The sequence below is a fragment of the Chroicocephalus ridibundus genome, chromosome 14, assembly GCF_963924245.1.
Source record: "Chroicocephalus ridibundus chromosome 14, bChrRid1.1, whole genome shotgun sequence".
In the NCBI taxonomy this organism is placed as follows: Eukaryota; Metazoa; Chordata; class Aves; order Charadriiformes; family Laridae; genus Chroicocephalus; species Chroicocephalus ridibundus.
Window position 1 is genome coordinate 2,094,267 of NC_086297.1, and position 17,365 is coordinate 2,111,631.

General features: G+C 50.7%; 1 long non-coding RNA gene across 7 annotated transcripts in view; it reads left to right on the forward strand.

Annotated features, from left to right (window-relative positions):
• LOC134523420 (uncharacterized) overlaps positions 1–12,090 on the forward strand; it is a 17,898-nt gene extending 5,808 nt beyond the window's left edge. For 5 of the 7 annotated variants that reach the window (XR_010073326.1, XR_010073321.1, XR_010073323.1 and 2 more), the window contains exons 3-5: positions 343–503; positions 1,464–1,559; positions 1,697–1,817. This is a non-coding gene — a long non-coding RNA (uncharacterized LOC134523420). Of the gene's footprint in view, positions 1–342; positions 504–1,463; positions 1,560–1,696; positions 1,818–11,056; positions 11,220–11,922 lie in introns of those variants that run through there. The other 2 variants (XR_010073324.1, XR_010073322.1) reach the window with 2 other exon arrangements.
• The last annotated feature ends 5,275 nt before the right edge of the window (positions 12,091–17,365 follow it).

The following is a 17,365-nucleotide window of genomic DNA, read 5'->3' on the forward strand; positions in this document are numbered from 1 at the left end:
TGCTCTTAATCCTCCCTGAGCTGTTTCCCCGTTGCTAATCTCTCCCAGATACCATTATTAAATCTTTCCTGGTTTGCAACGCTAATTCTGAACAAACGCACCAGGAACAAACCATCAGCTGGGCCTGTGTCTTTCTGTTATTTGCATGCTCCGCAGGAAAATCATTTCGTTTTTAATGAGACTAATTAAAAAGAAACAAAAAATAACAAATCGGTCCTATTCATCTGTAATAAATTGAAGCGCTGCGGTCCTTCCCCAGGCGTTAATGACTGCCAGCTCCTAACACGCTGGAAGGGAAATCTCTCTTCTCGTTGTTATTTAGAACATCTCGGGGTGTTCCAGGAATGCCAGTACTACCTGGGCTTTGCCGGCACGGCCACCAGCCACTCCGCGGTGGGAGCAGGAGGATCCCACTGCAGGTCATCTCCATCCCACACATGTCCCTCAGCATCTCTCCGCGTTCTGGTTTCTTGGCTCGGTGCTGTGTGTGCCGCCATGGGAAGGTAAGCACCAATTCATAGACTCATAGAATGGTTAGAGTTGGGAGGGACCTTAAAGGCCACCCAGTGCCACCCCCTGCCCTGGGCAGGGACACCTCCCACCAGCCCAGGCTGCTCCAAGCCCCGTCCAACCTGGCCTTGAACCCCTCCAGGGATGGGGCAGCCACAGCTTCTCTGGGCAACCTGGGCCAGGGGCTCACCGCCCTCACAGCCAAGAATTTCTTCATAAGTATCTCATCTCAGTCTCCCCTCTTGCGGTTTAAAACCGTTCCCCCTCGTCCCATGGCTCCCCTCCCTGATCCCGAGTCCCTCCCCAGCTTTCCTGGAGCCCCTTTAGGGACTGGAAGGGGCTGGAAGGTCCCCCCTGAGCCTTCTCCTCTCCAGGCTGAACCCCCCCAGCTCTCTCAGCCTGTCCCCACAGCAGAGGGGCTCCAGCCCTTGGATCATCTCCGGGGCCTCCTCTGGCCCCGCTCCAGCAGGTCCGTGTCCTTCTTGTGCTGAGGCCCCAGAGCTGGACACAGTGCTCCAGGTGGGGTGTCCCCTGAGCGGAGCAGAGGGGGAGAATCACCTCCCTCGCGCCCCTGCCCACGCTGCTGGGGGTGCAGCCCGGGCTGTGGGGGGTTCTGGGCTGCCAGCGCACATTCCCACCCCGAGACTCCGCAGGGCCCAGCCGAGTAGATTGGAACGGGGGGGACACGGTCCTAAAATTAACCTGCAAAAACCACTTTGATAGGACGCTGACAGCTAAAGCGGAATCAAATTATCCTTTGGAATTACCATGAGATAATTGGCCTCATTTACTATTTTAAGATGGAAAAAAAAAAAAAAAAAAAGGCTTCCTCTTCCAGACAACTGCAATGGAGAAATACTCAGGCGTAGATGATGTCCCAAAACTTATCATTAAAGCTTTAAATAAATGTGTGATGACATCTCGCGTTAAAAAAGGCTTCCTTTGTGTTTCAGATTGGAACCAGCCAGGTCATTTTCAAAGTCATTTTTTAATAAAGAAAAGATACTCCTCTTGTTCTCCCAGACACGCATCTTAAAATATTTGGAGATGTAAGTATGTAATTTGAATTCTTTCACACAGTATTAATTTAAAAATCATCTTCCTTAGAGACGCCTCTTACTTGCCAAAAGGTAAATGCCTCTGTCTGCTGCTTTTTGTCTTTTTTACTCTACTTGAAATGCTACAGAACTGACCCAGACCCACCCTGCGGATTATAGAGTTTGTAAAAGGGAGAAGGCGATGAGAACGATCCCTTTCTCGCTCTCTCATTAATTACAAGGATTAAATGCCAAGGCAGCTTCACAACATTGTAAGGAAAATAAAAATATGAATTGGAGGAGCCAAGTTCTGCATTTGCGGCTTCACTATCACGATGTGTCTGAGCACATCGCAGCGTGGGCACGCCAGGAGCACATCCCACGCCTCCGGTCCCATTCCTGGTCCAGCTGGTCTGGCTGGGACTCGGGTCCAGTTTCTCCCTCTAAATGCACCGGAGCTCCTCCGTGCCGGCAGCAGCCCTGGTCTGGGGGGGACAGGAATGTGATGGAGACCACGGTGTGGTGGGGAAAAGGGTTTGCTGCACGCACGGAGCTGCTGAAAAAAGGTGATTCCAGTTTGTGTCCCCTGTGAGGAGGGAGAAAACCCCCCGGGGAGCAAGGGAGGCTGGGGATGCATTAGCGCAGGGCTGGAAACAGAGGCAAAGCCACAGCTTGGACCCTCCCAGGGAAAACCCAGGCTGATCCGCAGCTCTTCTGGAACACAAGGTCTTTCCCTGACCCTGGGGTGCAGATGGTTTTGGCTGCCCCCGTGGCTGCGCGGCCGGGGCTCGCTGGGCTGTCCCTGCGTGTCCGGCGGCTCCCGCCCGTCCTCTGCGGGGATTTGGCTGCCCCTCCGTAGCCGGTCACCTCCGCTGCCCTCCTCTCGCCTGCTCTTTCCACCCATAACATGAGCCGGGAGTTGGAGCCGCTGCCTCGGGCTCCCACCCGATGTCAGACGCTCAGCGGTCGCATCCGACCTGGATTTTTGGCAAGATAGAACACGGATGCACCGGCTGCTGCGCTCAGGGCTCGGGGAGGTGCCCAGGACCCTCGCGGGGTTTCATCCCCGCTTTTCCCCTTCGTTCTCAGGGCTGAGCACCCCCCTCGGCGTGGGCAGGGATGGGGTCAGGGGGGGTGCTCCCCACAGGGCATCTCCCACCCTCGTGCCCTTGCAGGGGCCGGGGTTTATTTCCCGGGTAAGAGGGAAGCGGACACCTCCCGCCGGGTCTTTGGTGGGGTCCCCTCTGCCCGAACCCCCCAGGGCTGGGGGCTCTTCACCGCCAGCGTTGTGTGAAATCCGTCCCGGGTCTGCGCCGTGCTGGTTCGGTGGGGGAAGCGCTCGCTGTTGCTCTGGGCTGTCTTGTGCTCTGCCTCAGCTTGTAATTAAAAATGAAATATTTGGGCTAAGTGCTTAAATTAAGAGCACGTTTTTGTTAGTTAACAATAAAGAGGAAAGCCCTGGAGACCCTGATAGGGAAATTAGTGCCTCTCCACTTGCCTTGGAGATTAATCTTTTGAGAGAGGAAGCCTGTTCACTCAGAGGACTTTTTTTTTTTTGTACAAAAATGCAATTTATAGAGTGTAAAAGGAAGCATTTAGAAATGTGCAAAGTGGGAATGAGTTCTGAAGCCACCTTTGCTGCAGGACAGGGAAGGCAGAGGGTGAGAGGTGTCCCTGGCACGACACCCCCTGATGCTTCCCCGTCCAACCTGCTGCGTCCTGGCAGCGGCTCCCGCTTCATTTTCCTCCTCCGTCTACCTCTCCTGGCTGCTCTTCAGGGCTCATCCCCTTGGCCTCAGCAAGCTCTCGGCCCCTGCGGGCTCGGGGGGCCGGGCGGTTCCTCTCCTCCTTGGCAATTAGATTTTGCTCTGCTAAGCACAAACAAGACGAAACCACCTTCACGGGCCAAGAGAGCGGCTGTTGTGTGCCAGGGGTGTTTCTGGGTTGTCTCCTCCAGCGCGGCTTTGCTTTTCCCCCTGCACCTCTCTCCCTCAAAGCGTCTCTGAAGCTGGTGTGTGTGTTTAGAGCCAAAGCTTGGGTGGCTGTGGCAGGTTCCCACACTCAGCCGTGACATTGGACCATCCTGTCCCAGGGGGGACAATACAGATGGTGACCTAGTCATGAAACCCTCGCATGGGGTCCGAGAAGGCTGCGTCTGTTCTGCACAGGTTCCTGCTCTAGTCCAAAGCCCAGCTGATGGACACCAGCCCTTGGAGCCTAAGAAAGGTCTGGAAGAAGCAGAGCTGATGGAGGAAGGTGGTGGTGATCGGCACGTGGGCTGCCTGTTCTTGCCTCTGCCTGCACGTCCTGTGCCGAGCGGGTGACACGGGGCTGTTTGTCTTGGATGTGCTGGGACGGACTGGAAAATGTCACTGACCTCTTAAGCAACACTGGGGTTTTTGGCCGCCCGGCCAGTGGCTCAGCTCGCGTTGAGTTTATGAGATCTGAGCTCCAAGATAATAAAAACAAAACAATCCTCTCCAGCAGCCGGACTTGACGGCTGGGGTCGGCTTTGCCAAGGAGGAAGGGAACAGCGCGTCTGTGCCGCTAAAGGTTAAATAACAGCACATCACATTTCTTGTCTGCAAATGGTGCTGGGCTGCGGGCGCGCATTCTTTAATCAGTATTTAGTTTGTTGAATTACTTTTATTGGTAGTTAACTGTGTAATGGTCTCAGTGGAACATCTGGTCCATGATTTGAAAAGAATATTCTTCAACCCTTGCTGAGTGCAATTATTTTTGGATACAAGTGGAGGCTTTAGAGCCATTAAGAAGATAAAATGCAGATTGTTTGCAGAGGTTTTTGGGTTTTTTTTAATTTTAATGGCTTTCAAAGAGAGGAACTTTTATTATTTTTTTTTCTATTGTTAGCAGACGGTGCCGTGGAAAGCGAGCAGAAGGGCTGGGAAGAGGCGCAGATGTTCCCTTTGCCATTGGCTGGGCCAGGCACCCAAACCCAGGGCAGAGAGTTTGAGCCTCCCTCCAAAGCTGCTGTAACATTTTCCAAATCTTGCAATAGCTCGTCTTCCCACCAGTTTCTTTCTAAAACCACTGAGGGTTGGTGTGGGACTCCCTGTATAATGATTTAAAAGCGTGTCGGTGGACGGCATAAGGATTGTTTAGAAAAAGGAGAAAATGAAGGGCTTTGTGCTTTCTTCCATTGATGGGAAAATCACAGACAGATCCCAAACCTCCGTCTCCCAGCCCTGTGCCAGTTCCTCCGGACCACAAAAGGAAATAGCCAGTCTCCGTTTTTTGGGCATGGTAGGCGGTGATGGCAACTGGGGCACCTTTATCCTCAAGAGTATATATACGCAAAAAAAACCCCAAACCACGCATCGATTTATCAGTAGATAATAAGTTATCTCCTGAGTTAAATGTAGTTAGTACGTTATGCCCCTCCATGGAGAAGGCTGGCTGACTCCTCGTTGTCTGCAAGAACAGGGCTTTAAATTATTTAGAGGAAACTATACAATCTTGGCTGCTCTTTGCTATTACGATTGCGCATCTTGTCCTGGTGCAAACCGCAGGCGGACAGGCTGTAAAATTATGGCTGTTTTTTAGTAGGAAGATAAAGTGAAATTGTTAAACCAGATAAGGATGGATGCTTTTAGTTTATCCTGGGGACATGTTATTATAGGTGAGATCATGGATTTGAGAAGGACCCTGGATGGCATTGGAGGTGCCAAGGAATCCGTCATGAAGGAGAAATCTTGGCTTTGTGTGTTTTCAGCTGAAAAGGGCACTGCAGAGGGAGGTGGAGGAACACGATGGAGGAGACGCTGGCTCCTCGGCTAAAAGCTTAAGAAGAAAAAAGGGTGAAAACCAGCCATGACCTCGGGGTTGTGCGGACACTTTGCTTGTGGCTGGTTCATTGGTGGGGGCGTCTCTGCCAAGGCAATGGTTGTGTCCCAGCAGGGTGGGAGTAAGGGCAGGACATCCTGGAGCCCTGAACCTCCAGAATGCTTCAGACCTCGTCTGAAGGCAGAGGCAGGCTGGGGGGCAGAGCTGGGTCCCCAGACTTCAGTCTGAAGTCAACCAGGCACTCATTTGCGTTGGGGCTTGGTAAAGAGTTTCAAAAGGAAAGCCTATGCCAAATTTTATTATTTTTAGTAAATAGTGTGCTGCTTCTTATTATTCCTCTTCCTCTTCTTCTTCTTCCTCTTCTTCTTCTTCCTCCTCTTCTTCTTCTTCTTCTTCTTATTATTATTATTACTAATAATATTAATTATTATCATCATCATCATTGTTTCATTCCAGCATCTCTGTATACCTGGATTTTTCTGGAAATGCCCTCATGATTCAAAACTGCAAGGAAAAGAAAAGGGATCGAACTTCTCCATCCCAAACTGTTTTTCAGTATTGTTTGTTATACTGAGGGGAGAGGGGAAAGCCCTTGCAGCTTCAATCTGCAGTTGAAATTGATAATTAAAAAGCACCAGTAAATTGGGATGGTCAAAAGCAAAGTGCAGCAGCAATCTGTTGCTTCCCACTAGGTAGGGATGCTGTAGGTGCAGAAGATCCTTCCTCTTCCCAGGCAGCCTTTGCGGCATCGTATCCCTGCTCAGCTTTTCCTGAGATTTTTTTTTCCCCCCTTTTTTTTATTTTGTGTTTGTATTTGTTTTTCCCCCGCCTGACCGTATTAATCTCTGCCACTCACCGGGGTCATCTTAACCTTGGCTCGGCGGCTGGCCGCCGGGAACGGGCAGTTTGGCAATAACTCTTCTGGGGGGAGCTCTCTTTGTGGACATAGCATTCGGTAATAAAAGTAACGATTTTGGAACAGAGTGCTCGTGCAGGGAGCTATGCCACAAGAATTTGTTAAATAGCTTACCCTGCAATAAATGCAGCATAAATTAAAAAACAAAACAAAAAAAACCCCAAACAAAACAGAACAAATGGAGGAGCTGGGAAGGACCTGAGGAGGACAACTGCTCCGTTCCTAACGATGCCAGAATAGATGTGTCTGCTGGATCTGGGCGATCGACATCCAGATTGATTGCCTGCCGGCTCCTCCGGCTTTCTTGCCATCAGAACAGCTTGAACTATTTGGGCCTTAACTGCCTGTCAGCTTTGCTTCCTGTTTTCTTGCTTTGTTGGAAGTCAACAGTAATGTTGAGTTGTTTTGTTTTTTCTTTTACCAGTAGGACGTAAAATAAGGAGAATCAGTTAAGCTCTGGCACTAACAGAAAATTAGCTCCCTGCCGAAGAGCCGCTGAGCCGGCGCGTGTCCGTGCCTGTGTCCGTCCTCAGCACAATGGTGCGTTCAGATCAAATTAAGATGCAATTCTGGCACTGGGACTTCTCGTAGGTTCCAATGTCTCTGTATAAAATGCCTCTAGCATTTTAAACACGGGTTCTTGAGCCAGAACAATGATCTTTGACTTCATCTGCTCTCTACTACAGCTTTAGGGGTCAGTTGCCATGGAGGGATTGGTTCATCCCAATGCAGATGCAGAAAACTCACTGTCTTGCTGGAGAACCAGCAACAAGATATTTTTTGAAGGAAGACGACAATCAGGATAGTTCTAATGAGGCCCAGAAGGAGGAGCCTCTTGTCAGCAGAAAATTCAGCTGTTATTCAACTCAGTCCTTCCGTGACTTACTTATTAACCCTTGGTCACCACCAATGGCTGAGCATCAGGGCAGGGAATACCGTGTGGAGCAGAAAGCGAGTTGCTGTTGGGAGGGAAAAGGTTGATCTGGGGAATAGGGTGAATACAGAAGAACCTCAACTGCTTGCAACTGCACTGATTTTTCAGGCATATTGTCAGATTAGCAGGTTTTCGTTTGGGGGATAACTGGGGTGCAGCCAGGGCCTGAGAAGGTCACTTTTCTCCTCTCCTAGGACTTCCAAGAGTAGAAAACAGCTTTGACCTTGTTCTCTCCATATTTTCAAGCCTCTGCGGTCCATAGGAAAGGGCACAGGTAGACTTCGCCACCCAAGCTCGATGGAGAGAGCCTTGGAGAGAGGTGATGCCAATTTTAGTACAAGTTCCTGCAACAGAAATAGATCTTCCTGAGCACGCGCTTAAATCTTAGTAAATTACATCTCAGGTTAAACTATTTATTAAAGTGCCACAGGGGAATTTCAGGCCAGCTATGTACATCAGCACAGGAGATAGGCTGAAAATTACAGTAATTTTGGAAAGAACATGGATTTGAATTTGAGGGCCCGTGGTGAAAGTCAATGCACAATGAGTTATGCTGCTTAACAATTCACGTTCACACGTGGGTTCATCTGGAGCCAAAGTATTTCTGTAGCGCCACATTTCTCCAATGAGCTACCCGGCGTAGCACGAGGGCTCTTGTGGGGGGGTTTCTGCTTGTTCTTGGGTTTTTCGTTTCTGCAAATGCCTGTGCAATGGACTGGTTCATCTGCTGCGTGCAGTAACCACAGAGAGGGAGCGTTTCTTCCTGCCCGTGGTCGTTAGTCTTCTGTGATGGTGGGAAGCAAAAGGCTGTGGAGCCCTTGTTGTTTGTGTCCTGGCTGGTGGAACTGCAGAGCCATGTTGATGTCTAATCCTCATGTAAAAAATGGTCAGGGAAACTGTTTAATGGGCAGTGAGAGAAGCCCCAGCTGTTCCTGCAAACTGCTTAAATTGTCTCTTTCCTTGTTGCTGCTCCAAGTGTTCCTCTGGGTCTGTCTGTCGCCCTAGAACAATCTCGGAAGGCCAGAGAGTGATGGGCAGAGCATCACTGCTGGGAGAGGGACAGTTTGGGCTCCGAGGGCTGAGAAGCCTCCCCTCTCCGTGGGTGCTGGTCTCACAACAAGGTTACCTCCCCATGCTCTCTCCTGTGCTCCGGATTTGCCCAAGAAAGTGAGATCCTTTGGCTCCTCTTTCCCTTACACCATCTCTCTGCTCCCATGAGAGGTGTTTTAGGTCACACATGAAAATTGCCTTCATGTTTTGATGCTTGCTCGGTGGAGGAGGCTGGAGTTCAGCATGGTTTCTGTAGCGCACGGTGGGGTGATGTTCAGCGAAACCTCATCAGCTCAATGCGTGATCCTCCTGGCCTGAGCGTGAAAATACTCCTTACTGCATTTCTCATTGCACTCCTCCAGCCTGCAGGGCTGAGGGCTCCTCGGCTCAGCTGATTTTCTGTCTCTCAGCACCAAGAGCTACAGCTCTGGACGGAGATTTAGCAAGATATAAAGAAGTCTGCCGCACTCAGGAAGATTTTTCTCCTCTCCCCAGTCTTGCACTTAATTTAAAATAAGTAATTATGAATGCCAGGGTCTCTTCAGTCTATGAGAAAATGAGATTCTGGGAAAGAAGGAGCTATGAGATCACCAAATGACCATTTTGTCCATCTCTGCCTCTAATTTGCGCACAGAGGCATTTGCAAGCGCTACGAGTTTTAGAGAAAGATTTGAACTGTAAGTTATTTAATAAACGTCCATTATAACCAACAAAATCATGTGGATAGCAGCGGAAAATCTTGAATTCGGCCTTATCCTTTCTGTTTTGAGGTGGAGCATTCGGTCGTCGTGTTTAAGTCATGTGCAGGGGATGCCATCCTGCGCGGGAAGTTTTAGCACAGTCAGGAGGTTTCTGTTGATGGGATTTTTGGATTTTTTTTTGGGTGGGAATTGCAGTTGTAGGAGGCCAGTGTTGTCCGTGCAACAGCTTTGGCTTTGCTGGGCTTGATCTCTGAGGACGTGGAAAGGTTTCTTTTTGGGTAGATTCAGAGGTCGTTCTCTACCTGCCTCATGGGGATTGCAGCTCGGGGTCTCCGGCCGTACGGGTGGTGTTGACATGGGTGAGCCGTGGCTCCTGGGCTGGTGTCAGCCTCAGCATCACCTGCCCCCAGCGTTGGTGTCCAGCTGGTCTCTCCGTGGACCTGCTTCAGTCTCAGTCCAGTGAAGGAACCAGCTGGTTGTAGGCATTTTGTAGAGCTGAGCTTGGCTGCGGAGCTAACCTGGCTTGTTTCATCAAAAATAAGTTACAGAGCAAACCAACTGATGTGCAAAGATGTGATGAATAGCTGGAAGTAATAACCTTTCCCAGCAGAGCTGGGAGGTACAAGAGGTGTTCGTTCTCCCCCTCCACCCTGGCACTGCGTCGCATTGGTTGGATGGGGCCTCTCATGGTTTCCAAATGAAAATATTCAGTACTTTTTCACTGCACAAAACATGAACATTTAGTCCATGCACCCGAAGCAAGATCAAAATAGCAATTTTTTCCCCTTGGCCGTGGTGTGGGTGCCCTGTTGGCTCCGACTCTGACACTCTGAAAGCTGTTAAAAACATCTGTGAACCAAATGAACAGCAAGAACAGCAAGAGAAAAGACTCAGTTTTAGTTGTGGTTAAAGTCTTTTTTTTCCTTTTCCAAATTACCCACCTTTCCTCCCAGCCCTCGGCTCGCACTGGGGCTGATGGGTGGTTTTGAGGGTGGGCAGCAGGTTGCTCGGCGAGGAAAGTCTGTGCGCGTCTTCGCTCTATTTGTTGCGCGGAGCCTCCACAGGAAAAATATCAAGGGTCTGTTGATAAAAAAAGGTTGAAAATTACCGAATATTTACACAGCACTCGATTGCTGTCCATCTTCCCCACCGTTTTATTTCAACGCAAAGAGCAAATAACTGCGTGCAGTGATTGCAGCTGTTGCAATAACGTAGTTATTCATGACTTGCAGATTACAGGGCAGTAATTACAGCTGAGGTTGCTGTCATTTTTCTAGATCCCTAAGTATCAAGATCTCATAAACACTGGGGGTTTTTTGCTCATGTGGCAATGTTTAGCTTTAGCTGGAGACGCAGTTAAGTAGGGAGCTTTCAAAATGCGTCTTAACTGCCAGGGAATCACAAGTGCAGAATCTCCTTGAAAATAAGGTGACAACTGAATCTCTCTTTGTCTGGACTGAGCTTCTCCCATTGTATTGTGGATGTTATCCCGAGAGCTGGCACAGGCTCCGAGGGGCACTAGCAACGCAAAAATAGCACTGGGTTTGGCCACGTCTGCTTTGTTGGTGAGGAGCCTGTTGGTATTTGGGTGGTGGTGGAGGCGAAGGGCTGGAGATGGCTGAGTGGGAGGCTGGGGAATTAATTAATTTTTGCTCACCAGGGGATCTCACATCAGCAGGTTACCTTTTCTTATTAAAGACAAAAAAAGCTACAGTGCAGAAAGGCATGTTAGAAATATAACTCTGCACGCTTCTCCAAGGGGAATTTGGGCCTGAGCCATGGCATGGCTGGCCAGGGGATGGCTACTGGGGCAGCAGGGGAGGGAGCTGCCTGGCTGGGAGGGCTGGTTGCAAAGGCTCCGTGGTACAAACCCTTTCCTCGCTCGGCATCTGGGAGGCCCCGGGTAAGCCCTGGAGTAAGGTTGGGTCCTGCACCTCGTGGGGGACAGGGACACGCCGTGAGCACGTGGGCCAGCCCTGGGAGAGGTGGTCATCGCGCTTTTCCCTACCAGCATCGTTTTAGCACGCCGAGCACGTGTGGGTGTCTATGGATTCTGCCTGGGGGAGCACTGCCGGAGTGGATTTCTAATTATAGCTAATTGCAGGGTTGCTGTTCTCTGGATTTGGTCTGATACAAGTCAATCGATTTCCTGTCATTCAGCACTTTGCGGACGCGAACCCCAAGGCACCGAGACGGACGTGTTTTCTGAAGGCGTCCATCTGGGCAAACACACGCTCTTCCCTCTCTTCCCTCTGTACGGACCTCAGTGGGGCAAAACATCCCACCGCGGCCCCACTTCGTGGTCCTGGGCGATGTTAACGATGTGTTTTATTAAATAACCAGGTGAAACGGCCGGGTTTGGTTAAGCTGAGGGCTCCTGGGAAGAGCAGAGTGGCTTGGCCACACGGAGCGCTGGGCTTCTGTGCTTGGACCTAAAAGGTGCCCAAAGGCCCAGCACCTTTCTCTGCAGAGCCTTGTGGGGGTGCTGCTGGCGGCGCTTTGCACCAAACACTCAGGAAAGCCATCACAGATACACTTTCTGAAGAAGGGGAGCCAAAATATCTTACCTGTGTTCCCTGCCATGGGACTTGGTGCATGAATTGGTTAAATATTTACACAATGCTTGTAAAGTCAAATATTGTGTATGACCGAAATTCTATTCTAAGTCATTAAATTCATACTTTAAAGCCCATTTTTAATGTCCCCCTAATGGGGACATTAAAAGTGTATTTCATGTGGTTAATATAGTTGGAACGCTGTGCTGTCAAAGATCCCAGGCGATAGAAGGGGAACTCGTTAGCCCAGGTACTGGGTACACAAAGAGACAGGCAGATCTCAAACATAGAAAGGATCAAAGTTAAACAAAGGTTTAAGAAGAAAAGCAGCAGCTTCTTGAAAGGAAAAGGAACAAGGCAAGTTTGACTCCAAATATAATTTTTTCTTTTTTTTTTTCAACTTTGGCTTTCACAGGAGCCAGGACCTGGAATGACGGTTTCGTAGCCTTTGAGATGTTTCAAACGAGCAATATTATTGTCTGGGAGAGAACGTCCCCCGCTCTCCCAGGCACCCTCTGCAAACTGAATCCACAGTTCTGAAAGACCTGGGACTGACGCCGAGCATTTCAATCTTACCAAAAGTAAACGGTGAGCGCAAATTTACATCAAAATTGACTTTTGAAATTATTTCAATGTTAACATTGTAAGTGACACTGTAAGTACGTTAAGTGACTTTGGGTCTGCTCAATGCTTTTTAAAGCTGTTACAGCAGATGCTGGTCATGTTTCTTTTCAGACGTTTGTAGGAAATTACATGGAGAAAAAGCTCTGCTTTAGGTAAAGCCCGAAGGAAAATGGAACGAAAGGAAAGAGCAGATTCTCCAGGCACCGCTGTGTCTGGAGGTCTTTTGGAAGTCTTCCTGGCAGGATGGGTTTCAGCGGGGTGGGAGGGTTGGGAGCCCGGGAGGATGCTCGCCGTGACTGCTGGGGCCTCCAGAGGTGAGCGCGTGGTCCCGGATGGGTGGCATTTGCTGGCGCTGGTCCTCCCCGAAGTTTGCTCCCCGACTTTTTCTTCATGCGGTTCTCTCCCTCAGCTCATTTTCCACGTGTTGTCTGAGAAAGCTCTGGGAAGGAAAATGGGAGTAAAATTTGTTTTTGAGGACAGGGAATGAATTAAAGAGCAGCCTTGGTGGGAGAAGGGCCCTGGCAGCGAGAACGGCTGGAATTAGGCTGGCCCTTGCCTTGTGGGCGAGGGCTGGTGTGCCGCTTATTGTAAATAGCTCCAAATTATCAAACCTCTGACCCTCTTCAGTTATTGGATGAAACATTTAGGCTTGTGGTGGAGAGCAGCTCATACGAGATGGTTTAATGGCTCCTTCTGATCTTAAAACCAACGAGTCCCTGAGTCTCGATCCAAACAGAGGAAAACATCCTTGTAGCTACGCTGGCTTTTGCCGCATAAAGATGTACCGAAGTATAACTGAGCACAGAGTCTGCATTATCAGACCTTTGGAGATTACTTTTATCTTCTTTCCTCTATTAAATATAGCTCAGCTCTGCTGCATGAATAGAATTTGCTGGCTATTACTTCTAGGAATCATCCATTAAGTTTTTTTAAACTGTGTTTGCGCTAGATGGGATCGCAGTTGTGTAATCCCCAGCGTTCCCATTATTTTTTGGCTTCTTTATGTAGGAAGTAACCTTCACTGCTTCACTGTTTTGCATGGCTTTTAACGAATCTGGACAGGGGGTGGATTCTCTTGTCTCGAGCTGGGGGGTTTTGCCCTTGGCTGGGCGCGCGGCGTGGACGAGGTCAGAGAGAAGGGAGATGGTCTCACCTGGCTGGAGGTGCTGCCTGGGGGCCGCGCAGGGTCGCTTTGCTCAGTTCCCTCTGAAGAGGAGCGTCTGGGTGATGCTGATGGGGTTGGGGGATCAGCACGGGGGGGCTGGGTTTCAGCAGGGAAAGGGCAGGGAGGGGGGAGCACAGCTCAGCATCCCCCTGCAGGAAGGATGCTCTGCTCCTCACCCCCCGAGGAGAAACCCCCGAAGGGAGGAGGAATCGCACGTATCCAGCGCTAAATGGCATATGACTCAAGGGGAAAAAAAAAAATCACACCTCTTTATGACATAGATTTATCTCGCTGTGTCGGGGCCTGACAACCACCACCAGATGCTCATCTTCTCAGTTGCTTTATTGGATTCTGGGACATCCTTGTAATTGCCATAAGTGGGAGATGATTCCCCAGCATCTGGCATGTGTTAATACTGATTCAGAGCGCTTATCGGTCCACTTAAGGAAAGAGCGGACGTGCTCGCTCTGCAGTCAGAGCCAGCCTGGCAAATTCTAAAGGATCAGCTTTTGATCCTATTTTTTTCCTTTAAATCGCTGCTGAATGGCCGAGTCCTTGCCACTGGACCCTGCTGCAGTTCAAACAGCTAAAAGGGGGGAGGTATTGCCCAAATGTCACCTCCGTTTCTGGCGATGGGTAGGAAAGTGCTGCCCCATTTCCACCAGCTTTGCCCAGGGTTTGTATTTCAGGCGCTGCTGAAATGCTCTCTAAGCACATCTTGTCCCTCAGCTCGTGAAAAGTGCGTTTAGCAGTTAAGGCCCAACAGAAATCTTCCAATAAATTAAAACTACTTCTGTTTTAATTTTTGGGTTGGGTTCAAAACGCCTCCTGTGAGGCTGGCTGCAGATGTGGATGAGCACAGCTGCTTGGACGCTTTTCAGCTGGGGAGGGAGCGCTGCTTGGAGGTCTTTGGAGGCAGCGAAGTCTCAGGCAGGTGGGTTTCCCTGCTCGGCTCAGAGCAAGGAAAAATGAGGAATAAAACTAGCTAAAAGCAGACATTTCAAGAATTGCCCCAAAGGTGCTGTTTTCCTTCTGGGTAGGAATGAAAACATGGGGTTTATGCACTTCTTAAAATTTTTCTACCCTTCTTCCTTCCTCTGAGGAGCCTTGGGGCAAATGGAAGTCCATGCTGGCATCCGTGCAGCAGCGCTGGCAACCTCCCGTCCTCCGGGCAGGGCTCTGGAGGTGGAGGTTTTCCAGGGAGACAACAGTGCGAAGGGGTCTGGTTGGACAAGGGAATGAAATATTTCCCCGCATCAGTCCTAGCGGAGGAATGCTGCTGGGTTTTGAACGGCTCGCGAGGGCAGGGAAAAGGCATTCTTCGGGCTTGCAGGGCTCCAGCGCTGTCTAGACTTCATAATGCAATGGTGCGCGCCGCCCTGCCTTGAACTGCTGCCACGGCATCTCTCAGCGCGTCCTATAAATGGAAGCCGAGAAGCCTTCCCTCTGCCAAAGCCCGTCACGCTAATGAGACCCTAGTTCCTGTCGAATTTGGCAATTTGTCCCACTAAACCGGTGAACTTACAGCAGGTGGTAGCAAAGCTCATTTCCTAAAACCACATCCCCCTGGAAACAAAAAGCCCCACCTGCCTTCCCGAGGTGGGGTGATCGCATCTCCCTGCAGGCCAACGGAGGCTCCTGGGCACGGCGATGGATGCTGCTGCCCAGCGAACCTCCTGGCCACCACCCTGCCGAGGTGGTCATTGGCCTGGCACATCGCTCCCGAGTCAAACTGCTGTTGAGTCATCTCCGACAAGTGGCACAAGCTCGTCCCCTTGAACATGGCACAGTCTACGTGAGGTCGCAGCCACCAAAAGCAATCTGTCCTTCAGATGGGTCTGTCCCACCCGGCTCCGTGAGTCTGTTGGCAGCGCTCGGCTGCGCAGCGCTGGTTTGAGTCACTCCAGGCATTAGGAAGCATTTTCTCCTCCACCCTCCATTCTCCTCTTTCTGGGATCAAGTTTCTTGCTGCGAAGCGTACTCTTGTCTCTATTTCCCACTGAAGGCCGAAGCAGGGCTTGGGCACCTCTGTTTTCCTAAACCCAGCCCAAGTAATGAGCATCTGCCAGGAGGCAGAGGTTTTTTCCCTAAGCCGGTGGTTTGAATAACTCCTTTAAAGCCTTGCTGCTCTCCCAGGCACACGAGGAGCGGGAAGGACATCTCTAACCGCCAGATGCTGCCTCCTGCGAAGCCCACGGCTGATATGGCCACCAGCACAGAGCATCCTCGCTGAGGGGAGCGCAGCGCTGGCCAGGATCCCTGCCTTCGCTCCAGCCCCGAGTCAAAGCCTCCTCATTCTGCTCTCGCTGGTGAGGCCTTTCCCATATGGAGTGGAGAAATGTCCCCCCTGATTTTGCCCCCAGGGGAGGGAATGAAGTGAGAGTGCAGAACGAAGCTGGGGGCGTGGGGTTGAGGGTGAAAACGAACCAGCATCTTCCAAGAGCCAATGCCTTCCACCCCTGGCTCGCAGACACCGGTACCCGGCACAGCACTTCACTGACCTCACCCGACAGGCTGCCTTACTGCGAGCCCAGAGAAGCATCGCTGCCCCGATCAGCAGGAAATTAGTTGGCTGTATTTTAAAAGAGCCTGAAGTTTCCCGGAGTGCTTTGTGGTTCCTGTGCTGGTGATTTCGGGTGCCTGGGAGGGTATTCCTTGGAAGGCATCCGTTTCCAGAGGTTAAGTCCCAAGCAATGCAGATCAGATCTCTGCTTCTCGGGGTGAAAATGGAGGCAGCTCAGAGCTTTTGTCATTGAGGTGCGTGCTCCTGCGCTCCAGCAAAAGTCAGTACGTTCCTGTGCGAAACGGTTGCCTGTAACTGAACAGGCAGAATTGCAATCAGTGAAATGCTGCCTAGATCCCCGGGAGGAGCTTCGTCCCTGATGTGAGTCTGAATTTTGGACTAACGAGCTTTTCAGACCTGCTGGAACTTGTGGTAGCTTTGCCTCTCCGACTGACACAGCGTACGTGGGTTATGCATCAGGATGCGTATGTATCAGGACCTGTAAAGAAATCTCGTTGCCCACTGGGATGGGCTGGTCCAGCTGGTTATGGCGTTAGGTCTGTCTACCCCAGGAAGGACGGAGGAGGTGCCTCGGCTGAACAGAAAGATGGGCAATTAGGGCCTCGCAGCTCAGATGAGCAGTCACTTCTTAATTTACATGCAGGGAAATGGGCACAGAGAGCCTCTGTGCTAAACTCTGGAACAAACGCTGAGAAAACCTGCAAAGTCCCGCTCCCATTTCCTGCTCTACATCCCGCACAACAGACCTTGATATCCAGGGCCGGGAGCCAAACGTTCCCAAGTCAATGGAAAGATTCCCCTCGACTTTAATGGTCTTTGCATGAGTGCCTAATTCCTTCCTGTTCACAGGCTCTCTTGGACTTGGTTATGGAAACAACTGCAGATATAAAGTGCTGCAGTGAACTGTAAACCCTTCAAAGCAGCGCGATGGCAGATTTTGCTGTCCTCCCAGACAGTTGGAATGGGTTTTGTTTGACAAAAAGCCTGATATATGTTCTTCCAGCCAGCGCCGTGGCTACAGTGTGAATGAGTGTTTTAACAAATATATTCATGCAGGCAGGGTTTGTGGTCAGCCCTCTGGGTTTGGAGCCAAGCTCTTCCCAGCAGGCCGGGAAAGGCAGGGAGCCCGTGTCCGCGTTAGGCGAAGCTGAACCTCCGCAGCTTTGACATGCCAGCATCTCTCGGAGCTGCGGTCTTGGGTCTCGCAGCTTCCAGGGACCGGTTCGATTCCCTGCCTGCAAAGACCATGTCACTGGTAGAGACTAGATGTTGCCCAATTTTGTCAGTTTGTGAAACAAAGGGCAACGGAGGTGGTGAGGGGTCTGGAGCACAAGTCTTGTGAGGGGCGGCTGAGGGAGCTGGGGGTGTTCAGCCTAGAGAAGAGGAGGCTGAGGGGAGACCTTCTCACTCTCTGCAGCTCCCTGAAAGGAGGGTGCAGCCGGGGGGGGTCGGTCTCTTCTCCCAAGGAACAGGCGATGGGACAAGAGGAAATGGCCTCAAGTTGCGCCAGGGGAGGTTTAGGATGAATATTAGGAAAAATTTCTT